General features: G+C 48.8%; 1 pseudogene; it reads left to right on the top strand.

Annotated features, from left to right (window-relative positions):
• The window catches only part of LOC142297273 (putative cation-transporting ATPase 13A4), a 332,303-nt pseudogene that overhangs the window by 274,611 nt on the left and 31,141 nt on the right, over positions 1–26,551 (top strand).

The following is a 26,551-nucleotide window of genomic DNA, read 5'->3' as shown; positions in this document are numbered from 1 at the left end:
ATTTGTTTCCTGAACTTTGTATACTGCTCTGCATCTCGCTTTGGACTTTCAGAAAGTTCGTTACGGAGCTTCAAAGACTGCTTTGCTAAATCACATTATCCTTTGACGTTTTCAAGAGACTTTCCTTAAAGGCTTCATTTGATATTTTACCTGTGTGTTTATGGACTTTTCTTGTTTTTTCTCTGCACTTGTTTGCTAATCACTGTGTGTTACACTACAAACTTTATCACCTATAAGTCGGGTTCCGTTGTGTCTTTGCACCACGCAAATAGATTCCTGAGTTATCCATTATAATTATTATACAGACATTTTATGCTTTTTAAAATGTAAAATGGTCCAAAAACTATTTCAAGGAATGATGCCATTGCCTGGAGGGAGCAGTTCATGCCATTATGGTAATTACAGAGCATAAAAACCTGTCATATCTCGAGTCTGCCAAAGGCCATAATCCCAGGCATGCTAGATAGTCTTTGTTTTTTATCAGGTTTAATTTTACTGTCACTTACTGTACAGGGATTAAAAACATCAAAGCAGATGCATTTTCCCAGAGCTTCCCTGGTGGTAGTGATCATGTGAACCCAGCACCCATTTTGCAGAAGGGGGTGGTTGTTTCAGCTTTGCGCTAAAACCTGGAGGAGGTGTTGGACGCTCAGGGGAACACCTTGGCTTCTTGCTCTTCAGGAAAGCTGTTCATGCCACCGAATTGGTGCCATAAACTAATTTGGGAACATCACAATCCTGTACTTGTGGGTCATGCAGATAGTAAAGCAACCGTTGAACTCCTGTCTCATCATTTTTGGTGACCAAGGTTGCTTCAGAATGTGGTTAACTATGTGTGTGCTTGCAGTATTTGTGCATGTTGCAAGGTAATACATACCTGTCCATTGGAATTTCTCCTGCCATTGGCTATCCAGAAGGGACGGAGCATTGCCCCCCCTCCCCCGGGGCATTTGCGGAGGCCCTCATGACACTTGATTGGTGGGGAGGTCAAGGTGTCATGAGGGGAGGGGGAGAGCGAGCATGTTTTTTAAAATAAAACAATGAGCAGGGGGAGGAGCGGCACATTTCCCGCTCTTGGGGACAGAAGTGACAGTCCCTGTACCCCTACCTCACCTGCTATGGCATCGGTGGATCAGCTCCTGGAGCAGCTCAGAGCGGCGGCCGGCGATCACCCCCCTGGCTGGCTGCAGGATACGGTGGCAGGGATCATCGGTGGGAGGCTGGAGGCGGCAGGGTCTTCCCCCCTGCAGGAGCGGCGCTCCCGTAGGTCTAAACCGCCACAGCGGTTTTCTCCTGACCTGCCTCCCCGGGCCCAGCGTCGCTGCAGAAGCCCCTCCAGGGACCCTCCAGGCCGGGGACCGCGATCAAAGAAGTCCAGTGCGCCCCGGCCTGGGAGGAATTCTACTGTGCGGCTGGGTCCAGCGGTGGTTAGCAGGCCTCTGCTGGACCTGGAGGCAGGGTCTGCTACTGCCCGGTCAGCGATGGATGTCGGCGCTGCAGCGGGGCGTGTGGGCGATGTGCCTGCCCTGCGCCCTGAGCCCTGTCAGCAGGACAGAATGGAGGAGCAGGCGGGCCCCAGCAGAGGGGGCGGAGCGCGGATGCTGGGATCTGTGGTGCACCGGGCCTGGAGCGCAGGGCCTACAGCAGCAGAGGCCCGGATTGGAGATGGGGCCCCCTGGAGGAGCACTGGAGAGCTGCACTGGCAAGGTGTGGAGGAACACAGGCAGCTCTCTGGGGCGGACGGCTGGCAGGACGGATGTCAGGCCCATATTACAGGGTCGGAGGTGTCTCCCGGCCTTGCGGCGGCAAGGGCTAACAGCGGGGAATCCGGTGGGAGGAGCCAAGAAGCTGCGGATCGTGTGGATGGACGTCAGGAATCAGGCGGTCTGGCTGGCGGGGCCTCTTCCCTAGTGCAGCCCGGTGAGTATGCTTCTGTGTCGTGTCTGTCTCCTCAGCTTAACCGGGATCGGAACGTAGGGGGAGGGTAGATCAGACGGGGTTAAGTCCAGGGGTACCGTTCGGTGTTGGTGGGTATGCGTCGGGGGGTGGGGAGCTGGGAGAGCTGTTAGGTTGCGTGCGTGCGTTGCTGGAGCGAATTGGGGGTCCAAGGGAACCCCCGGCGCCGGTGGGGGCGTGGGTTAATCCGCCCATTCTGGGGGTTAGTGAGTCCGTGGTTGCGGGTATTTCTTCCCCGGTTTCGGTGTCGGTCCAGACGGAAAAGAATAAGGAGGACAGGATTCATTTAGATGATAGGGCACGTGGGGAGGTTTATGTATGCTTTGAGGGCCCCTTAGGTTCGCACCTTAAGAAGGAGGTGAGGGAAAAGATCTGGAAGGACGAATATGTCGAGATCTTCTCCCTCCTTCCTTTGGCAAAATTTAACTTGGATAAAGGAAAAAAGGAGGATAGTAAGAAAGAGGATGAGGAAAAGCGGCGGTGGCGCTTGATCACTCAGACGTTTACCAATTGGTTGCAAGCCTTCGCTATTTTGGCGAGCATGATAGGCGAAAAGGCGCCGGAGAATTGTTCTCATCTATTTTGTTACATGGATTCGATAGGTGAGGCCTACAGGGTGTACGGGGGGCAGACGTGGCTTCGGTATGACGAACAATTTTGTCAGAGGAAGGCCGTACGCCCATCTATACGATGGGATCAAAAAGATATAGGGTTATGGTTGCGGGTCATGGCACCGGCTAGGTATGGCCAGCCCTTTCAAGGCGGGGCCGGGACTTCCGGCCAGTCGGGAAATCAAGGGACCAGTGGTCAGCAGGGTCAGGCGGGATCGCAGAAGCCAGGTATATGCTGGCAATTCAACGACGGGCAGTGTAAGTTTGGGGCCACGTGCCGATTTAAGCACCTATGCACCCATTGTAACGGGACATCCCACGGAGCGTCTAAATGCTTCAAGAAGGGGAAACCCAAGCCCGGCGGCTCTCATACCCAAGGGTCTGACGCCAGTGAAGTTAGTCGCGATGCTTCCGTACCTAAATAGGTACCCAGATCGGGAAAAGGCGGAAGTTTTGTGGTTGGGTTTTGGGGAGGGTTTCCGGATTCCTGCCCCCGTTTTTGAGGTTCCGGGGGCAACCAGGAATCTCGTTTCTGCATACCAGCATGCCGCGGTTGTGGCGGAAAAATTAAGGAAGGAGGTGGCGTTGGGGAGAATGGCGGGCCCGTTCCGGGCCCTTCCTTTTCCGGACTTGGTGGTGTCGCCGTTGGGGGTGGTGCCGAAAAAGGAACCAGGGAAATTCCGGCTTATTCACCATTTGTCTTACCCAAGAGGCAGGTCGGTGAATGATGGAATACCCGCTGAGCTGTGCTCAGTGGTATATACGTCATTTGATGAGGCTACAAAGTGGGTAAAGAGATGTGGGAGGGGGGCGGTGTTGGCTAAGACTGATATTGAATCGGCTTTTCGGCTATTGCCGGTGCATCCGGATTGTGTTAGGCTGCTGGGTTGTTGTTGGGAGGGTGGCTATTTTGTAGATCGTTGTTTGCCCATGGGGTGTTCGATTTCGTGTGCATTTTTCGAGACTTTTAGTTCGTTTTTGGAATGGGTTGTTCGGGACGTTTCGGGTTGGTCATCAGTGGTACATTACCTGGATGATTTTTTGTGTGTGGGTCCGGCTGACTCGGCGCAGTGTGCCGGGATTTTAGCGGCAATGGAGTGGGTTTCGGCTTATTTTGGGGTGCCTTTAGCACCTGAGAAAACGACGGGGCCGACGACTTGCATAAGTTTTCTTGGTATTGTGATTGATTCCGTGGCTTGGGAAGTTCGGCTTCCTGAGGAAAAGGTCAATGGGCTAAAAGACGAAGTGGCAAGGGCACGGCGTGTGAAGAAATTGCAATTAAGGGAGGTTCAGTCTTTATTGGGAAAGCTTAACTTTGCGTGTCGGGTAATGCCAATGGGGCGAATTTTTTCGCGCCGACTGGCTGGTGCCACGGCGGGGGTGCTTGCTCCGCACCATTACGTTCGGTTATCGGCGGAACACAGAGCGGACTTAGCAGTTTGGGGACAGTTTTTGGAGCATTACAACAGTCGTTCGCTGCTGATGGAGGACGTAAAGGACAATTTTGATTTGGAACTGTTTACTGATGCAGCGGGCAGCTCAGGTTTTGGGGCTTTCTTTCAGGGTCAGTGGTGTGCGGAACGGTGGCCTGATAGGTGGGTTGATGAAGGCTTGACGAGGAACGTGGCGCTTTTGGAAATTTTTCCGATATTGGTGGCGCTTCATCTGTGGAGGGAACATTTGGAGAACAAGAAGATTCGCTTTAATTGTGACAATATGGGGGTAGTGCTGGTCATTAACAAGTTTTCAGCATCATCCCCTCCAGTTATTCGGGTGTTACGGGAGCTGGTTCTGGTTTGCTTGCAAATCAATGCGTACGTTACGGCAGCTCATGTGCCAGGTGTTCAGAATCTAATAGCCGATTCCCTCTCTCGTTTTCAGTGGGATCGGTTCCGGGTTTGCGCGCCAGAGGCAGAGGCCAGCGGCTTGGAGTGTCCGGTACAGCTTTGGAACGTGGTCTTCAGGCAGTAGGACCACTGATTCGGGTGTCCCTGTCGGGTACCACTTGGACGGCGTATCAGGCGGCATGGAGTCTGTGGGAGCAGTGGTTGCAGGGTTGTGGGTCTGCTGAGGGAGATCAGTTGGGAGTACTGTTGGAAAGGTTGGGGGAGGCAGCGGTTACAGGATGGTCAGTTGCGAAGGTGAATCGCTTTATGGCGGGATTAGCATTTGGTTTTCGGTTGCGGGGTTTACAGGATTTGACTAAGAGTTTTTGGGTGGTTCAGGCTTTGAAGGGATTTCGGAAACGATGCAAGCCGCTGGATGGTAGACGGCCTGTATCATTTAGCTTATTGGAGCAGTTGGGTTGGGCATTGCGGGGGGTTTGTATATCGCATTTTGAGGTGAGTTTGTTCCGGTTAGCGTTTTCCTTGGCGTTTTTTGGGGCGTTGCGGATTGGGGAATTGGTATCGCCCAGTAAGACTTCTCCTGGGGGCCTGGGTCGTGGTGATATTATTGCCGTGGAAGGCGGGATCGAATTCTGGATTCGGAGATCGAAGACAGATCAAAGAGGTGTGGGTAGGCGAGTTCGCTTGGGTGTGGTTATGGCATTGGAGATGTGCCCGCTCAAGTGTTTCGGGAACTTTGGAAGGATTCGCCCGCAGGTAAATGGCCCCTTGTTGTGTCATGAGGACGGGTCTTTTTTATCTAGATACCAATTTGTAAGTGTTTTTAGGGCATGTTTGAAGTCTTTGGGGTTAGATCCGAGGTCGTTTGCGTCCCATTCTTTTCGCATTGGGGCAGCGACAGAGGCCGCTATGTGTGGTTTGCCGGAAGAGACTGTGAAGCGGATTGGTAGGTGGAAGTCGCAGCGTTTTAAGTTGTATGTCCGTCCACAGGCGGTCGTCGGCAATTGAGCGGGGGGTTCTGCGGCTGCGAGGGGGAGGGGGGGGGGGGTGGAATGGGTGTTTTTCAAGTGGGGGAATAAGGAAACTGAATGGTTGTTTGTTTGTACATTTTGTATTACAGAAACACCCCCCCCCCGTATCTGGTTTGGATCCTGGGCCATTCTTATGTATACTGGGGAGCCCAGCGAGCGGATGCAAGAAGAAACGGGAGACAACTAGGTTTTGAAAGGGATATGGCTCTTGTACGTTGGTTGGGGGTTAGGGGTTTGGGGTGGAACAGGGTATTGCAAGAGGTGAATAGGTATGCCCGTTTAGACAGGCCTCCCGACGTTTTGGTCTTACATGTCGGGGGAAATGATCTGGGGGGGCGTCCTTTTCGAATTTTGATAAAAGACATCAAGCATGATTTATTGCGGTTATGGGTGTCATTTCCACGGCTAACTATAGTTTGGTCCGAGATGGTGGAGAGAAGGTGTTGGCGAAAAGCGCGGTCGGTCGATAGGTTGAACAAGGCGCGGGCAAAAGTGAATAGGGCGATTTCGAAGTTTGTTACTCGTAATGGGGGAGTTGCGATAAGGCACGTTGAGTTGGAAAGGACGGATGAGGAATTCTGGTTGGCAGACGGGGTTCACTTAAATGCGGTGGGGATTGATTTATGGGCCCTCGGCCTGCAAGGAGGTATCGAGAGGGCGCTGCGGTTGCGGGGGGTCTCAGGCACTTGAAGGTTATCAAGATGCCCTCGTTGTGGCGGTTTTTATTGATGGGTCCTTGAAGTTGGTTAAAAAAGTGGTTTGGGGAATCCATCTGGGTATGGATCCCCTCATTGGCAGAATGGCTGGTCACCTGGTGATTTTGTGGGGATTCCCGACGGGGTATGTCGGGGTCCCTGGGGGTGGTTTGGGTTAACAGAGGATTAACCCTTACCGTTTGGTGCTCCTGAGCCAGTGTGGGTAACGGCTGGGGGCAAGTTGGTGTTTATGGTTCGGTTGGTAGGAATCACCAGGGTTTGTAGCTTCAAGGACCCTACCATATTGCAATGTTTTTATTTGTTATATATTTCTGTTTAATAAATGGCTGCTATGGCCAAAATTATCCAAAGAAAAATTGGTGTCTGTGCAGTCATTTTAGATAAGAATTGGGAAAGGAGGGGTGGAGTATGGAAAGACCGGAGTCAACAATTCCAGGGTCAAGAAGGGACGGAGCATTGCCCCCCCCTCCCCCCGGGGCATTTGCGGAGGCCCTCATGACACTTGATTGGTGGGGAGGTCAAGGTGTCATGAGGGGAGGGGGAGAGCGAGCATGTTTTTTAAAATAAAACAATGAGCAGGGGGAGGAGCGGCACATTTCCCGCTCTTGGGGACAGAAGTGACAGTCCCACCCGCCCTCCCTCATATTTTGGGGTATGTTTGGTATGTTCAAGGGGTGGGGTGCGGGGTTGTTTACGGGTCGTAGTGGCTGGGTGGCGGGTTTTTTTTGTGGGTCCTTGAAGTTGGTTAAAAAAGTGGTTTGGGGAATCCATCTGGGTATGGATCCCCTCATTGGCAGAATGGCTGGTCACCTGGTGATTTTGTGGGGATTCCCGACGGGGTATGTCGGGGTCCCTGGGGGTGGTTTGGGTTAACAGAGGATTAACCCTTACCGTTTGGTGCTCCTGAGCCAGTGTGGGTAACGGCTGGGGGCAAGTTGGTGTTTATGGTTCGGTTGGTAGGAATCACCAGGGTTTGTAGCTTCAAGGACCCTACCATATTGCAATGTTTTTATTTGTTATATATTTCTGTTTAATAAATGGCTGCTATGGCCAAAATTATCCAAAGAAAAATTGGTGTCTGTGCAGTCATTTTAGATAAGAATTGGGAAAGGAGGGGTGGAGTATGGAAAGACCGGAGTCAACAATTCCAGGGTCATGAATATACTATAAGCACATTTATCCATTGATTTCATTACTGATTTACCTTTGTCTTCAGGAAAGACTATGGTTTTGGTAGCTATGGATAGGTTTAGTAAGATAACGCATTTCATCGCGATTCCGGCACTTCCGAATGCCATGACTCTGGCTCAGGTGTTCATCGATGAGATCATGAAGCTTCGTGTGGTTCCTTCTAATGTGATCTTATATTGGAGAACCCAGTTTGTTTCCAAATTTGGAAAACATTTTGTGCTCGACAGGGAGTGCAAGTCTCTTTCTCTTCTGCTTTTTATGCTCAGTTGAATGGGTAGACAAAGCGCATAAATTAAATTTGGAAACTTACCTTAGGTGCTTTGTCTCATGGGAGACAGATACAAACATATGGCTGACAAAAATGCTTGCCTAGTCCGGACCTAAATGTTAATGACTATGTTTGGTTGTCTACCAGGAACATAAAGTTGAAAATTCCATCCTGGAAGCTAGGGCCTAGGTGTATTGCTCCCTATAAAATAACCACCATCATTAACTCAGTAGCATTTTGTCTGGCGTTACCCCAGGCTCTTAGGATCCACAATGTGTTCCACAGGGCACTACTCAAAAAGTATATGGAATCTTTGGAGTCATCCCACTTGCCACCTGCACCAACCATGGTTGAAGGTAATTTGGAGTTTCAAATAGCTAAAACAATTTCTATGTTGATCCCTTCAAAACATGCTGCTCATCCAAATAGGCCTGATCCTGAGTTTCTGGAGATCACTCGTAGAAGGGGAGGTACTGTCACAGGTGTGTTACTGGTGACAGTCATGTGGTTTCTGACAATAGGAGGTCGCAGTGTTTGGCTGTGCGAAGTGTTCTCACTGTCAGTATTCATTGTAATAGGTAGCTTTCCTGCTGGCTTTTCATTTCTCCCCTTTTTGGACCCAGCAGGAGCTCGTCTTCCACCCAGGTGCTCATCACCAGTATTCTCTTGGTGTTTAAATACTGCCTTCTTCCTTGAACTCATGCTGGTGATATTATTCAGTTCATTCTAAATCTGGGTGCAAACAGGTGGCTTGCTCTCATAAGTAGTATTGTTGCTGAATCTTGGCTGAACTCCTGCCTGAGTCATCTGTGCATAAGTAGTTCATGCTTTTTCCCGGCTCTGTACATAGGTTCTGCACCTATCTAGGGTGGTGATGAATAGAGATGAGCGAACCGGTCGCGGTTCGGCTCGAGGTCGGTTCGCCGAACGGGGGTCCCGTTCGAGTTAGGTTCGTCGAACGTTCGACGAACCGAAGTCGAACCAATAGGCTATAATGGGAGGCAATCACAAACACATAAAAATGCATTATAAATGTACACAAACAGTTAATAAACATTGTCATAACACTTACCGGTCCTCGCGATCCCTTCTGCACTCTGTCTCCTGCCGCTATTCCATCCGATGATCGCTGAATCCTCCCGGTGACGGCACTGCCAGCAGAGATGCAGGACCTATCGTGACGTCAAAATAGCCATGTGACCAGTCACGTGGCTATTATCTCATTGGCTACAGACTAGTCACATGACTATGACGCGTCATGTAGGACCTGCGAGTGCATCTCTCCGGTACACGGTGCACATATGTGTATCGCCGTGTACCGGCGACATGCTCTAGCACACGGTCGACTCCCCGTTCCGTTAGGGACCGGCTGACATAGCCGGTCATTAACGGAGATCACCGTTGCCATAGCAACGCAGTTAGCGGTGACGTCACTGCTAACCGCGGCTCCAAGAGCACCGTTGCTATGGTAACGCGTCTGTCAGCGTTACCGCTGTTACCGCTGACAGCCAGCACTGATCACTCACGGAGTGAAGGCTGCACGCTGCTTCCCGATTGTAGTGAGGATTGTAGTGAGGATGAGGTTCCCCAGCCCCAAGTGATGAGCTGGTGAACCTCATCCGATTCCTCACTACAATCGTCACTACTACTACACTAGTGAGGATTGTAGTGAGGATGAGGTTCCCCAGCTCATCAAGTGATGAGCTGGGGAACCTCATCCTCACTACAATCGTCACTACTACTACACTAGAAAGAAAGAAGACAGAACAGCAGGATCGTGGAGGGCTGACAGGGGGTAATAAAGATGGAGTCTCTAATGTGTCTGTGTATTTATTTCTATTAAAGTATTTTTTCTCTGTGTGGTGTTTTTTTTAACCCTTTATTGGAGATTCTTAATGGCCGGGTCAAACGTGCCTGACATTAAGAATCTCTGGCTTAATACTGGCTAGTAAAACAAAGCCAGTATTAACTCATGATTACCCAACAAGCCACCCGGCTCCAGGGCTGTTGGAAGAGTTGGATACAGCGCCAGATGATGGCGCTTCTATGAGAGCGCCATTTTCTGGGACGGCTGCGGACTGAAATCCGCAGCAGAGGTGCCCAGAAACCTCGGGCTAACCTGTGCTGCGGATTCCAATCCCCAGCTGCCTAGTTGTACCCGGCTGGACACAAAAATGGGGCGAAGCCCACGTCATTTGTTTTTTAATTATTTCATGAAATAAGTGAAATAATTAAAAAAAAACGGGCTTCCCTATATTTTTGGTTCCCAGCTGGGTACAAATAGGCAACTGGGGGTTGGAGGCAGCCCGTGGCTGCCTGCTGTACCTGGCTAGCATACAAAAATATGGCGAAGCCCACGTCATTTTTTTGGTGGGCAAAAAAATTCTGCATACAGTCCTGGATGGAGTATGCTGAGCCTTGTAGTTCTGCAGCTGCTGTCTGCTCTTCTCCATACAGACAGACAGCAGCTGCAGAACTACAAGGCTCAGCATACTCCATCCAGGACTGTATGCAGAAGTTTTTTGCCCCCTGAAAAAATTATGTGGGCTTCGCCATATTTTTGTATGCTAGCCAGGTACAGTAGGCAGGTACGGCTGCCCCCAACCCCCAGTTGCCTATTTGTACCCGGCTGGGAACCAAAAATAAAGGGAAGCCCTTTTTTTATTATTTCATGAATTTCATGAAATAATTAGAAAACAAATGACGTAGGCTTCGCCCCATTTTTGTGTCAAGCCAGGTACAACTAGGCAGCTGGGGATTGGAATCCGCAGCACAGGTTGGCCTGAGCTTTCTGGGTCCCACTGCTGCGAATTGCAGTCTGCAGCCGCCTCAGAAAATGGCATTTTCATAGAAGCGCCATCTTCTGGCGCTGTATTCAACTCTTCCAGCACCTGCCTGCTATACCTGGCTAGCATACAAAAATATGGCGAAGCTCACGTCCTTTTTTTGTAGTTTTTTGGCAAAAAAAATAAAAAATGCTTCCCTGGATTTTCCATTGCCAGTGAAGGTAACACCAAGCAGTGGGGGTTAGCAGCCAGTAGCTGCTTGGATTACCCTTAGCTAGCAATACAAAAAATGCAGCGGGAGCCCATATATATTTTTTTTTAATTATTTATTTAAATAACTAAAAATAAAATGGGCTTCCCTGTATTTTGATTGCTGGACATCACAGTGCTGTAAAAATAAATCTTTAAAAAAATGACGTAGCGCTCCGCGGTATTTTTGATTTTCAGCGCAGATAAAGCAGACAGCTATGGGTTGCCACCCCCATCTGCCTGCCATTACCTTGGTTGGCAATCAAAATACAGGGAAGCCCATTAATTTTTTCTATTTAAAAAATAGTTAAAAAAAAAATGACGTTGGGTCCCCCCATTTTTGATAGCCAGCTAGGGTAAAGCAGACGGCTGTAGCCTGAAAACCACAGCTGGCAGCTTTACCGTGGTTGGGGATCCAATGTGGAGGTCCCCTCAGGCTCTTTTTTTATAATTATTAATAATTACACAATAAAAGTAGGGTCCCCCCCAAATTGGATCACCAGCCAAGGTAAAGCAGACAGCTGTGGTCTGGTATTCTCAGGGTGGGAAGGTCCATAGTTATTGGGCCTTCACAGCCTAAAAATAGCAGGCCGCAGGCACCCCAGACGTGGCGCATCCACTAGATGCGCCAATCCTGGCGCTTCACCCCAGCTCATCCCGTGCCCTGGTGCAGTGGCAAAAGGGGTAATAAATCGGGTTGATACTAGCTGTAAAGTAACCTGAGATCAAGCCCAGCAGTTTGTGATGTCATGGCGTCTATTAGATACTCAACGTCATAAACTGTCAGTACTAACAAAAAAAAAAAATCGACAAAAGAAATTTATTTGAAAAAACAGTCCCCAAAACATTTCCTCTATTCACCAATTTATTGTAAGAAAAAAAATAAAGGGGTCCCACGACGACTCTGGACCGTCTAGAATATGGGGGGGAGACACTCAGGGAACGTATCCCCCATTTTCTAGGAGTGCGGACCCTTCATGTGAGGAGTGTGGGTGCAATGAATCTGCACTCACTCTTCTCGGGTCCACAGCAGCAGAGTCCATGTCGTAATGGTTGCTACCAAAGCTGCAATGCCCTGCTCATGAGGTAAGGGCATGCCTAATCAGGAGAACTACTGTAGAGGAAGCTCTGCTCACTGGTATATAGGTGCTCAGAGGTAATAATAGATAAAATTAGTGAGTAACCTCGGCACTCTAAATCTCCCAGACTAAGTCAGTAAGTCACAACGGATAGTAATGCAAAATCACTCTTTATTGGTCCGTATTAAGAAAAAAAAATTTTTCATAAGCATATATGTTTTTGTCCAAAACAAGTTACAAATGACGTTTCGGCCTGAGCCTTCGTCAGATTGGACTTATCTGCATGTAATCATGAAAAATGACAATAATCAGTATCACATAAGAGTGAGAGAACAATAACATAAACTCGAACAATGTAGAGGTACAATTGGGATGCAGCAAAAAAATTGCAACACAGCAAGAAATGAAACACATGATACAAATGTCATAATACAGTACAAGGACAATATAGTAATGACAAATATGGGGTCAGAGTAGACTTAGACAGCTCTGGTACGAAAGAGATGTCAATCATAAAGTAACATGTGCAGTAGGTGTAGAGCTACAGTATGCATGGCAGAGCTAATGGGTAGACCGACCATAGAAAAAGAACGGAGAAAAAGAACGGAGAAAAAGTGGAGAACATGTGGAGAAAAAGTGGAGAAAAAGTGGAGAAAAAATGGAGAAAAAGTGGAGAAAAAGTGGAGAAAAAGTGGAGAAAAAAATGGAGAAAAAGTGGAGAAAAAGTGGAGAAAAAGTGGAGAAAAATTGGAGAAAAAAATGGAGAAAAAGTGGAGAAAAAGTGGAGAAAAAAATGGAGAAAAAGTGGAGAAAAAGTGGAGAAAAAGTGGAGAAAAAGTTAAGAAAAAGTGGAGAAAAAGTGGAGAAAAAGTGGAGAAAAAGTGGAGAAAAAATGGAGAAAAAGTGGAGAAAAAGTGGAGAAAAAAAATGGAGAAAAAGTGGAGAAAAAGTGGAGAAAAAGTGAAGAAAAAAATGGAGAAAAAGTGGAGAAAAAGTGGAGAAAAAGTGGAGAAAAAATGGAGAAAAAGTGGAGAAAAAGTGGAGAAAAAGTGGAGGAAAAAATGGAGAAAAAGTGTAGAAAAAGTGGAGGAAAAAATGGAGAAAAAGTGGAGAAAAAGTGGAGAAAAAGTGGAGCACCCTTTGGTGCCTTTCATGTGGCACTAAGGGGTGCATAGCTTTGTATTTAGCCAAAAAAATGAAAAAAAAAAAATGACGTAGGGTTCCCCCTAGTTTTGTAGCCAGCTAGGGTAAAGCAGACGGCTGCAGCCTGCAGACCACAGCTGGCAACCTCACCTTGGCTGTAAATCCAAAAGTGAGGGCACCCCACGCTGTTATTTTAAATTAAATAAATAATTAAAAAAAAAACACGTAGGGGTCCCCCAAAATTGGATCACCAGCCAAGGTAAAGAAGACAGCCAGGGCCTGATATTCTCAGACTAGGGAGGTCCATGGTTATTGGACTCTCCCCAGCCTAAAAATAGCAGGCCGCAGCCGCCCCAGAAGTGGCGCATCCATTAGATGCGCCAATCCTGGTGCTTCGCCTCAGCTCATCCCGCGCCCTGGTGTGGTGGCAAACGGGGTAATATATGGGGTTAATACCAGATGTGTAATGTCACCTGGCATCAAGCCCTGGGGTTGGTGAGGTCAGGCGTCTATCAGATACCCGACATCACCAACCCAGTCAGTAATAAAAAAAAATAGACGACAAACACATTTTTATTTGAAAAAACACTCCCAAAAACATTCCCTCTTTAACCAATTTATTAGAATGAAAAACAAATCCAGGTCTGGTGTAATCCAAGGGGTTGCAATGACGATCCACACTGTCCCAGTCAATGAAGAGCAGGATGTTCCCCATTGGCTGGGAGAGCAATGCAGTGACCTGAGCTAACATCAATGACCTGAGCTAACATCAATGGGTCAGCCCAGGTCACTGCAGGGCATGACAAGTGCTGCTGTCAGTACATTACCTGCGCTGATCTCCAGCACACTGACAGCCCCTGTCACTAAGTTAAATGACCGGCGCCTTCACACCAAGTATCGCGAGAGGCCCGTGACGTCACCGCTAGTCAGTCTCGGGTCGGAAGCGAGAGAAGGTGATGTGACAAGCGGCGGCCATGGAGGACAGTGACAGCGCTGAGGTCGGGATGGCGGGACTTCATCACCGCAGGTAAGCCGAGCGGGACCATGTGTGTGTGTGTGTGTGTGTGTGTGTGTGTGTGTGTGTATGTATGTGTACATGCCGCGGGCAGGAGGGGGCGGAGCGAGCTGAGCGGGGAAGTGTGGGCTTCCTGCACGTAACTAAGATAAACATCGGGTTACTAACCAAAGCGCTTTGCTTGGATACCCGATGTTTATCTTGGTTACCAGCTTCTGGCAGGCTGCCAGCGATGGCTCCTGCACACTGTAGCTGTAAAAAGCCCTGCTTTTTGCTGCTAGAACCGTTCTCGAACGTATCTAGAACTATCGAGCTTTTGCAAAAAGCTCGAGTTCTAGTTCGATCTCGAACAGCCCCCAAAATCACTCGAGCCTAGAACTGGAGAACCTCGAACCTCGAACCGCGCTCAACTCTAGTGATGAACCCCAGGGACCAGCTGTAGGTTTGTTCAGGGGTCACATCTCCCCCTACCCTAGATGTAGGTGTCCCCTTCCCTTACCTTTTGCTGTTTGCTTGGTACTTTCCCATACGTAGCATGACAAAACGCTTGTTTGTCGGGTTAAATGATCTTTTGCACAGCAAAAATTCACCGTTCTCATCTATACATCATCTTATACAAAGAAGACTGGCACTTCGGAGAATCATAGCAGCATATGTGCACTCAGGGCTCTTATATTAATCACTCAGTTAACATTGCTTGCTCTGGTCTATCTGTGTAAACAAACATTTAAATGACCACCAATCGATAAAATATATACTGTCGGTTGTAACGTGACGCCGGTTGGTCCTAATAAAGCCTTACAAAGCGTCATCTTTATAACTTTATCACAGAAGCACAGATGGTTATTTCACTTAAAATAATTATGATAGCATTTTGCAAGATACGAACTAATGTGAAATTTGGCAATGTTGAAGTATATACTTCTTTGTGCTGTTATCTTATTGCTTTATCTGAATCAGTTTAACCTTTGCTTCTTCTGTATGAGTCTTGATTATATCAAAGAAACTGATACAATTTTTTGCTACTTAATTTTTTCCAGAAACATACATTACTTGGAAATTACCATTATTTGATGCAAGACATTGCAATCACTGTCACAGTCATGCTAACAAGTAAGTGTAATTGGGATTGACATTCTAATTGGCCGATGTTGATGAATACATTTTAATGTGTGTATGTTCTAAAGTTTTGTGGGCATGACCTAGTTGTATGGATTTTTTTGTAACAACACAGGAAACACAAGAACACCGTATTGTACAGTCATGGCCAAACATATTGAGACTGATTTTTATTTTAGATTTCACAGTTTGCTGCATCAATATTTTAGATCATTAAATCAGATTTTTCTGTTTCCTGAAGAGAGTATATCAGAAATGTTTACTTCTTAATTGACAAGTACATCAAGTTTGTACAAAGTCTCGATAGTTAGGCTATGTGCCCACGGGGAAAGTGTCCGGCGGTTATATCCGCATATTCCGCAGGAGCTCCCAGAAAACAACAGCACAACTTTGTCTGTTTAAATGCTGCGGTTTTACTGTGGAATGTCCTGCGGATATGCTGCGGTCATTCTGCATTGAGGATACAGTACCATGGCTTCGGCACTGCATCCTCAATACAGAACAAGTGCTGGAGTGATCGGGGAGTTCATACTTACCTCTATCATGCAGCACTTCACTTTCCGGCTGTGTCTATCTGCCATTGCCGGAGAAGGTGGGCGGGCCTGAACTAGCTCTGGCTGTCAGATGACCAGAGCTCGTGCAGGCCCCGCCCACCTCCTCCTTTCTGCTCCTGGCTCCATCGTGCTCCTCTGCACCGGAGGAAGTGACTCCGGTGTCTTCTATCAAGGCAGGTAAATATGGGATCCTGCGGAAAAATCCGCAGTAATAATTCACATGCTGCAGATTTTTCCGCAGGGAAATTCACATTATTTCTGCTGCGGAAAAAAACGCAGCATGGGCACAGCAGTTCCAAAATGCCATAGAAATGGCTGGGGACTAGCTGTACTGCGGATTTTTGAAAAATCCGTGGAATTTCCGTGAAAAAATCGCGGCAAATTCCGTGTATTTTCCAAGGCGTGGGCACATAGCCTTACAGTGTTGACTCTTATTTTTAAAGCCTTTAGCAAATATCCGTAACATGTCTGGTATCAGATTCTGGGCCGAAGCCTGACTGATGTCATGTCATTCTTGCCTAATCACAAGTTCTGTGTTTTCATTTACCCTTCCACTGGTTCAATGGGATTGAGATCTGAGGATTATCATGGACAAGGACCTCAATTTTCAAAGTTTTGATCACCGAGCCACTTAGTTATCTTTTTGGCACTGATTAGGCAAGAATCTGATGCAGTCAGGACTTGGCTCAGAAGCTGATATCTAGTATTCCAGGTCAAATTGCAGAAGTGTTGACTCTACTGATTTTCATTTGAATTTTTCATATTGTACCTGATGTTTTTAGTTACATTTTCTGTTGATAACATTGAGGTAACAATAATCTTCTTATTTATTGAGTTTTATATATGTTATTCGCTTTTAGTAAAACAAAATAAAACAAATATGAAATTGACCATTGTTGTAAGATGCTCTGACCTCTAGTGGTTGTTAAGTAGAATACAACTATTTTATTTCAATGGCAAATACAGTGGAACCTTGGATTAGGAGTATAATTGGTTTCGGGAGTGTGCTCTTAAACCAAGTTATTCTTGTATCAAAGCAAAGTTTCCCATAAGATATAATAGAAACACGGACAATTCGTTTCACAACCCAAAAATATTTGCTGTATTTATACAAAATTATTTCAGTAATACAAAATAATGTACTGTATTCATATAAAATTATTACAGTACACTAATGCAAGATACTGTACAGTACAGTAACATAGAAAGCAAATTAAACTGCACATTAGCTTACAATAGAATTGTTGGTGTGTGGGAGGAACACTAAAGAGAAAAAATGATGTATAAATATGACAACCTTTATGCAAGTACAAAAACACCCTCCCAAATCTCTTCTGCCCAATATAAGGGCTGAACAAAGCCAAATGTGGGGTAGGAATACTGCACAGGCAATTACAGTACAAGCAATGTGCTGCACTGGTTATCAGAAAGAAAGTACAATATTGTATCCACAAATGCAAATTGATAGACATGCTATATAGTATATACTGTACTGTACAAAGGTATACTGTATACAGTACATATGGACAGAAAGTTACCTCCAGAGCGTGGTGAAAGGAGGGAACCGGAAGTGTACACAGTGAGTAGTTGTTCTTATTGTAAAGCTCTTAAACCAAGTTACAATTTTTTAGAACGCTTTGCTTGTCTTGCAAAACACTCTCAAACCAAGTTACTTTTTATCCAAGGTTCCATTGTAGTAAATTTATCAATAATTTTATTGTATCTAGACTTATAGGGGCGGATCAGGCTTTGGACATGTGACTGCATTCTGGTGCACATGCTGTCACTGTTGCCTGTATTGCTGATGTGACTGGGTGGTCACATGACTAAACGTATGAGGTTTATATACTGTACTTGTATATTTTCTCATGTTGCATTCCAACTAGACGTATTTGACTTCTTTCAATAGAAGTGAATTGAGAGATGTTGGGGATGCCTAATCATCTTATGACCTCATTTTGCAAATCGTAAATATGCACACTGGGAATATCGCACGCTGTCATGATTCAGCAGTCTGTAGTCACTCAGAGTGACTGCAAACGTTTGTCCCAAGACTGGACAATCCCCATATTAGCAAAGTCTTTACACAAGTTTTGTTATTTGTAATTATAATGTTTCATTATAAATTATGCTATTATCTTTAGTGACATCAGTATAATTATCAAGAAGGAAAAGTCAGAGAAACCACAGGATCGATAGAGATGTCAATGATATACAAATGATATACGAATGATGAAAAAATAGAAACAACATTTTAAAAACTTCTCAATTTATTTATAGAGATGAGCGAACCTCTTAAGGTTCGAGTTCGGTTCGTCAAACGGCGGGCAGGTTCGGCGAACGTTCGACAAACTGTTTGACGACCCCTTCGAACTTCATTGAAAACAATGGCAGGCAAACACATACAAACACATAGAAAACACCTTCAAAGTTGTCCAAAAGGTAACAAACAACTCCCAAGACACCACAAACACATGGGAAAGTGACAAGGACATACTGTATACTCATGCGAAAACAAAAGAGCTAGACGAGTAAAAAGAGGAGGAGACACAGATATATGAGTATATGCAAGTGACATCGATGCCATTACTGTGCAACTTGAGTCTTGATCATTTTCGGCTTCCAATCTGGATAAATTGCCTGAGCTCGCCACTTACGCCTTGGGGATATTGTCATGTCCCGCAGCCAGCGTTCTCTCGGAATGTGTCTTCAGTGCTGCTGGGTGTGTGCTGGCAGATAAGCGCACGCGTCTGTCCAGTGACAACGTGGACAGACTAACGTTCATCAAGATAAAGAAGTCATGGATCAGAGAGGACTTTTCTACCCCTGTGTCATCCTGGGGAGATGAAAGGCTGGTGGATTTTTGATAGTGCTTCATGCAAATCAACTTTTTAAGTTTGTGTACCGCCCCACGCTCAGCTGCAGCCGAGCCACTCGGATCCGAGCTCGTTGGTGGGTGGCTTGAGCGCCTCAGGACTGGGGGGGTCACTTCTCTCTGAAAGGGTGCTGGCGCTACTTAGGGGGGTGGTAGGTAGGTGGACGGCCGGAGCCGTGTTTAAGTTCGTGACGCCACCAACCGATGTGGTGAAGGTGTAGACACCACTGCTGCAGTTATGGGGCACCCCGGGGAAGATGGTTATTCAGCAAGATGTTATCCCCTCAATGGGCAGGGGTGATGGCCCCGGGACCCATTGGGGGAAGTAGCTGGGCAGTGTAGGGTGGTGCGCGGCCGGATGGCACTGTTGTACTCACTGTTATTGACACACACAAGTCTCTGGTAAACAAAGTTGATGGTGGTCAGTGCCCGCAGCCGGCTGCGTCTGGTCCCCCACCCGGTTTTGTGGTCTTTGCCTTTCTCCTGCACCGTGTAGTGTATGTGTAGACTGCCCGCGCTTCAGCGACGGGAGTCCACTCCCCGGCTCGGTGTATGTCGGAGGAGCCCATTTGCCCGCAGATGCTGGCCCATGGGATCTCTCTGACTGTGCGGTGGCTTTCTATCCCCCTTGGTGGACTGTTGTCTTCAGTCAGGACTTGGGTGGGAAAGGACCTATAGTCCAGACCGCAATCAGTGAATTAACTCAGTCCAGTGGATTCTGGACCTCGTTTCAGGGTCTGAGTACCCCCTGTGTGCTCCGGTTTGCGAGTCGGTTCCCCGGGTCGGCACCGGTGGGCCACTACCCTGTCCCGGTCCACCACGGTTCCACCGAGCCGTCTTCCTGGCTCCTGCAGGCTAAGGCCACCATTTGCCTCCTAGCCAAAGTACCAGGGCTCTCTGAACTCCTCGGTGGGCATGCCAACTGCCTGGCACCGCCCCCCCTGGTGTGTCCATCAAGCCCTAAGGGAGGTGACCAGGGTTTATGGTTTGACTGGTGTTACCTTGTGTGGGACTAATGTTGTGCGGGGGCGCTATCTGTGAATACCTGGCTAGTCCAGGGCGTCATACTCCCCCTTGGTTAACTACAGACTGTCCGCGGGCTGTCCAACCACCACCATTTATTTTTCTGAACTGGAAAAGATAAAAACAGTGAACAAGCATACTAACATATTTACAATTCTGAAAGTTTTTTGTTTCTTCCCTTGGCGGTAGGCATGTCACTTAAACGTTGCAAACATATAAAAACAACATTTTTATTAAACCGGGAACGGGACGGGACCGGGTCCTTTCAGATGCCCACCCAAACAAACCTGAACCTTGATGCTGCATCTAAAAACAGGTCAGCACCCTTTTTCTCCAGTCCAGGAATCAGGTTCGAGTCCGGGTGTTGCCCAAACGAGCCGGGTACAATGTACAAAGAGACCTCACGTCCAGGGGACCCCTGACCCGGAGGGTTGTCACCGGTTACTATGGTGACGGGACCTCGGCCTCCTCTGTCGCAGGCCCTTCCTCCAACCAGCCTCCCCGGGGGCTGCAGGACCTGAAAGGGTGGTCCGGGATTATTTACAAGCCCAAATGTTATTGGGTGGCCAGCAAGTTCTCAGCCAAGTTCATTTAAACTTTAAAATATCAGGAACATCAACTTTAAAACTTCAACTTGCGGCGGGTTCCGGCTACTTTAAGGCCGGCCATTTTCAGGGCACATGCCTGCAAAGTTCCCTAGCTGCCGACAGTACCTGCAGAGTGCCATCATCGTGTTTACGAAGATGCCAATGACGAGCGGGGACTCATCCTCTGAGACGGACTCCGTATCATCCTTTGAGCTGCTGCCATCTGTCGTCTCCGGTTCTGAGTTGACACCTATGGGGTCTTCCGGGCCGGGCGCCATTCCCGTCACGGCCGGGTGGACTGCCGGGGCCGACATCCTTCCTGTGGCAGGTGGTTCACCGCTAGCTGTCACATGGGGAGTCACCATCGGAGCCTCTGGACCCACTGCTCCTGCGACCAGAGCGGGAGCTGTAACCTCCTCGCCGGCGGCATTCTCTGTGGGCACCGCTGCTCCAGCGGTCGGCGCGGGACCAGCATCAGGCTTGGGAGCAGACATCCTCCATCTGCTCCCTCTTGGTCTTTTCGCGGCACTCGCTTTTTCTGCTGGGCAGTTTCGCTTTTTGACCGCGCGCTTTTCTGCACAGCCGTGTTCCTAGGGGACAGGGCTTCGGCTTTCGCGCCCTTTCTGCCGGGGAAGAAGACTCTGGTGGGAATCTTCGCGCCAAAAGATAGCGGTTATGCAGCAAGATGTGAACTCCTCCGTGGGCAGGGGTGATAGCCCCGGGACCCGTTGGGGAAAAGTAGCTGGGCGGTCCGTGGCCAGATGGCACTGTTGTACTCACTGTTATTGACACACACAAGTCTCTGGTAAACAAAGTTGATGGTATTCGGTGCCCGCAGCCGGCTGCGTCTGGTCCCCCACTCGGTTCGGTGGTCTTTGCCTTTCTCCTGCACCGTGTAGTGTATGTGTAGACTGCATGCGCTTCAGCGACGGGAGTCCGCTCCCCAGCTGTGTGTATGTCGGGAGAGCCCGTTTGCCCGCAGACGCTGGCCCGTGGGATCTCTCTGCCTGTGCGGTGGCTTTCTATCCCCCTTGGTGGGCTGTTGTCTTCAGTTGGGACTTGGGTGGATAAGGACCAATAGTCCAGACCGCAATCAGTGAATTAACTCAGTCCAGTGGATTCTGGACATCGTTTCAGGGTCTGAGTACCCCCCTGTGTGCTCCGGTTTCCGAGTCGGTTCCCCGGGTCGGTACTGGTGGGCCACTACCCTGTCCCGGTCCACCACGGTTCCACCGAACCATCTTCCCAGCTCCTGCAGGCTAAGGCCACCGTTTTCCTCCTAGCCAAGGTACCAGGGCTCTGACCCCGGCACCTGTCAGACTGCTGCAGACCTGCTACACAGGCCTGCTTCCACTCGCCTTCCCTCCTGTCACTTATCTCCTCACTCACTGACTACTCCAACCTTTTCCTGCCTCAGGCTCTCTGAACTCCTCGGTGGGCATGCCAACCGCCTGGCTTCGCCCCCCCCTGGTGTGTCCATCAAGCCCTGGAGGAGGTGACTAGGGTTTATGGTTTGGCTGGTGTTACCTTGTGTGGGACTGGTGTTGTGCGGGGGCACTATCTGTGACTACGTGGCTAGTCCAGGGCGTCACATTTGCAACTGTGGGACAACTGATGCCAGTGAAGTGGTGTGTGTGGCCCAATTTTTGGAAAAGAGGGAGACTGTGGTTGGAGTCCCCTTGCTGTGTTTTACATGATTTAAGATGGGCATGACATGCCTAAGAGGTTGACTCTCAGCATCTGCAAGATTTTGATTACCTAAATGCTGCCTTTCCACCCTTTTGACACAGAGGATTTTCGAGACCTTTTGCGCATCGCAGTGCCCCAAGAGCAGATGCCCAGTCGCCACTCCTCCAAGAAAGACGTGCCTGAGCTACACCAGGATGTCGCACACAACATCACCGCTTCCTTGAGAAACTCTGTGTGTGACAGGGTGCATTTCACCACAGATACTTGGCCCAGTCAGCATGGACAGGGGCGTTACATGTCGCTGACTGGGCACTGGGTAACTATGGTGAGAGATGGAGAAGGGTCTGCTGTACAAGTCTTCCCGTCCCCAAGAGTTGTGTGTCAATCCTTCCTCTGTATGTAGAAGTTTCTCCACTGCTTCTGCCTCCTCAACCCCATCTAGGTCCTCAACCTCAGCTGAAAACCTGTATTGTAAGGCCACCCACGTTGTAACTGTGCACAAAGAATCCCGCACACCTCCTTACTATGCTGGCAGCAGAGCTCAACAGCATCAGGCGGTCGACTCTTTACTTTGTCTGGGAAATGTGAGTCACACCACTGAGGAGTTGTGGACGGTAAGCTCTGGAGACCGAGTTTCATCAATCGTTGTCTCCACTCAACCAGAAGCCAGGGTAGGCCGTGTGCGACAATGATGCAAACCTGGGTGCGACCCTTCGCCATGACAATGTGACACACGTTCCTTGTATGGCTCACGTGTTGAACATGGTTATCCAGCAATTTTTAAACCAATATCCCGGCCTACATGGCCTTCTGCAGAGGGCACGGTGTAACGCCTGCCTGGATCCACAGACTCAGACGGGTTGTAAAGGATAGGCTAGAGGGAAGCCACGCAGCAAGCAGGACCACCAGAACCGTGAAAACCTTTAACCCCTATACAGGGATTTGGAATTACACAGGGCCCAAGGTGATCAATACCTGTGCAAGGCTGCAGTCCAAGAGAGTAGTAGTAGTCAGGCAGGGTCAAACCATGAATTGAGGAATATGAACAGAATCGGACGGCCAGGACTTAATCAGAAAACAAGCAGAGGTCAAATGCGGATTGGGCAACGAGGTACATAAACAGCAGGCAGGAGACGTAGTCAAGAAACAAGCGGTAGTCAGCACACAAAATCACAAAACAGAACTGGGCGGAACAGGAACCAGAAGTTCAGAACTATGTCTGGCAGTGGTCAGCAGACAGGAGGGGCCTAAAAAATGGTGTGGTGACTTCCCATTGGTTGTAGCTGAATGATGGTACTTCAGCTGTGAGACAACCACCACCTACAGTCAGGCAGTGGTACTGCAGATCTCAAGGTAACCCAGCCCAGTGACTGAGCGGAACCTGCGGCCACCGGCGCCGCTGGCATCGACTCCTCTCCCATCATCAGCACTATTACGAAAGGAACACATTGTCACCTGGCGATCGGAGTACAAATTGCTGGAGCGGGCTCCGGTGGTGACTTAACAGCCGTGTGCCACAATGCTGAAAACTTGGGTGCGGCCCTTCGCCAGGGCAATGTGACACACGTGTTTTGTATGGCTCATGTGTTGAACCTGGTTGTCCAGCAATTTTTAAAACACTATCCCGGCCTACATGGCTTTCTGCAGTGGGCACTCACACTATGTGCTCACTTCCACCGTTCACACCCCGTAGCTGAACAACTTGCATCGCTCCAGAAGTCTTTCGGTGTGCCGGTTCACCGCCTGAAATGTGATGTGCCGACACGCAGGAATTTGAATCTGCATATGTTGCAGCATCTGTGGCAGAACCGGCGAGCCCTGCTGCATTATTTTATGACGTATAGCCAGGGCTAAAGAGATCCAGAGGTGGGGCAGATCACGCTGTTTGAGTGGTCTCAGATCAAGGACCTATGCACCCTTCTTCACATTTTACAAATGGTGACGAAGATGTTTAGCGCTGACGTTGCCATAATCGGCATGACAATTCTGGTCATCTACATGCTGGAGCACACTCTAAACAGCATTCATAGTCAGGTGGTGGGACAAGAGGAATGGGAGGAAGTACAGGAGTAGTCATATGCGGAATGGATAACAAGATCTACAAGGTCCAGATGGTCAGCAGCACCAAGGCGGCAGGCATGGGACGGTGGGGGAGAGTGATTAACAAGGGCGCATAGTGTCAGCCAAACTGTTGAGGAAGGTGAAGGAGCCCAGGAAAAAATAGAGGACGAACTGGCGTTGGGCATGGAAGACTCAGCAGATGAGGTACAGCTTGCTCACATTTCTGTTGTGCGAGGTTGGGGGGAGAGGGCAGATGAAGGAGGCATGATTCTCACCTCTCCACCACCAACACAGCAAGGACTTGGTCCTCCTGAATGCGCAAGACACATGAGCGCCTTCTTGCTACACTACCTACAACATGACCCACGGTTGTCCGAATTCGAAGTAATGCTGACTACTGGGTTGCCACACTGTTAGATCCCCGGTACAAGACAAAATTTGGTGAAATAAGACATGCCATAGAAAGGGACGCACGAATGCAGGAGTATCAGTAGAAGCTGGTACACAATATTAGATCGGCTTTACACTAAACACCAGTGCTGCACAGAGTGAATCTCAACGCTTTGTCATGGATAGGAGGAAATGGTCTTTTACTTGTCCACATCTGAGGGACCGAGGGCTGGCTGCTGTGCTGAGATGGCATTGAGTACGGTGTCCCTGCAGAGTTGCACTTTTGGTCATATACAAAATGAGTGGCAAAAGGCCATATGCTGGTGGAAAGAGGAACAGGTGTGTTGGAAAGGAGAAAAAAGTTTGTATCCGTGGGTTTGGTGGTTAAGCAACAGTAACATCTGCTGAAGAAACACCATCTGTTACGGGGGGACTGGCAGATTAGGATAAGGTGGTATATAACCCAATTGCCAGTCGGGGTCCACCATGCTCCCAGATGGAAAAGGAGATGCTAGCAACCCGAAGGTTAGGCGGAGGATACAGAGCTGGGTGGCTCTGAAACTAATAGGAGCCTGAACAGAGTTAAACGACGCTCAGATCTGGAGACTGGGAACCCTGGTAGCGTCACAGGGTCCACACACCCAGCCCAGGAACTCCCTGTTAACAACACATGGGCCATTGGCTATGCTGTCCATGTGCGTAGGGGGCACGCCTGTGGACAGCAGGCGCAGCAGCCCAGTTAATGCCACTGGGCTGCACTAGCAGGACTGGTAGGACAGGAGCTGCTCATAACCCTTCTGCGTTACCAAGTGTGGTGGCGTCCTGCACCAATGCCCTATCCCTGCCTACCTCTGGCCTAAATCCCAAATGGGTTCAACACATGGAGGTGTGCTCTGTCTGAGCATAATAGAAGACTGCGCACCTCCTTGTTGTCTCCAGCCCCTTTTCTAACCTGGGTCCGCCCCAACCCAGGGTGGACCACAATGCACCTCCAGGAGCCAAAAGCAGAGTGCCACATCATCAGTGACATAACCAGCGGTCTATGCAGAACCGCCACTTCAATGATGACCTCATGGCAGCCACGCCCCAAACACCTCACCAGTCATCGTTTGACGAACAATAATGAGTTGCCAAATCATAGGGGCGGGCCTCTGCGAGCCAGTCCGGAGTGGCCACATGATCATGACACCTGATGCCCTGTGCCCTGTCTAGGCCTGCCACGTCACGGACAGGGCCAGTGAGTTCATTACCGGACCTAGCCTCTGATGCACTAAGTGCCTGAGCATGCTCAGTAGCCTGAACAACAGTCTCAGAAAAAAGACTATCAGCTTCAGCATGCTCTGTAGGCACAACACAGGACTTAGACACGGCACAGAGTCCAAGTACCTGTGCAAAGAGGCTTTTCGCACTAAGTGTGGGAGCATGCTCAGTAGCCCGAACTGAGAATTTAGCCTCAGGAGTGGCACAGTAAGGCTAAAAGTACTCACTAGGCGAAACACTGGACTTAGGCTGTGGCTGGGGTAAATCGGCACATGCATGCGCACTAGCTGCTTCTTCACACTTAGACGTGGAGGAGGAAGCAGCCAGCTGGACGACCCGAGGCACAGCCAAAAATGGCAGCTGACGGCTGGGCGCAACTGGAACTGCTGCAGGCTGCTTGCGGCTACAGCAGCACCGATTCGTAACACCAACTACCAGCCAAAATAAAATGTCTACTTCTTCCCGTGGATAATCTGATATGATCCCTTTTTTCACAGGCAAGACCAGCGCTACCAAATGTAGATGAGGCACCAAAAGAGCAGGTGCTGCAATGGATCTCAAGTGCTCCATCAAGTGGCCTCTTCTCCACCTCAACTTCAATATCCCAAATACTTCATTCCTCTGTGGTGTCAACCTAATCGCATTTGCTTCTAACAGCTCTCAAGTTTCCACCAGCCCCTCTGAGTATGGGGTAACAGAGATGGTTGAGTCTGCAGAGCTGTTCAGTCACACTATAGCCTGGGAATCAGAGGTCTGCTCCAAAGCTGCAGTGAGTCCAGACAAGGAAATGAGCTGCACTGATGCCCATAAGCTTTGTGAGTTGGATCCAGGCCCCGATGAAGAAGCTGCTGAGCATAATGTACACCCTCATTCCCAAACTGTAAATCCTCCTGGTGGAGACAATGGGGAACATCATGAGGAGACTCAGATACCTGATTGGAGCGACAACTTTACTATTCGGTCAGGGCAGGAAGAGGTTGGCTCGGAGGAGTCAGGACGAGGGGAGTGAAAACACACAGGGTGATGATGAGGTTGGAGACCCCACTTACTGTCAAACCAAAGTCACCCAGTCGATGAGGTCAGCAGAGGAGGTGGAGGAGG

The sequence above is a fragment of the Anomaloglossus baeobatrachus genome, chromosome 3 (genome assembly GCF_048569485.1).
Source record: "Anomaloglossus baeobatrachus isolate aAnoBae1 chromosome 3, aAnoBae1.hap1, whole genome shotgun sequence".
Classification (NCBI taxonomy): domain Eukaryota; kingdom Metazoa; phylum Chordata; class Amphibia; order Anura; family Aromobatidae; genus Anomaloglossus; species Anomaloglossus baeobatrachus.
Note: the sequence above shows the minus strand (reverse complement) of the source record. Positions and strands in the feature narration are given on the sequence as shown.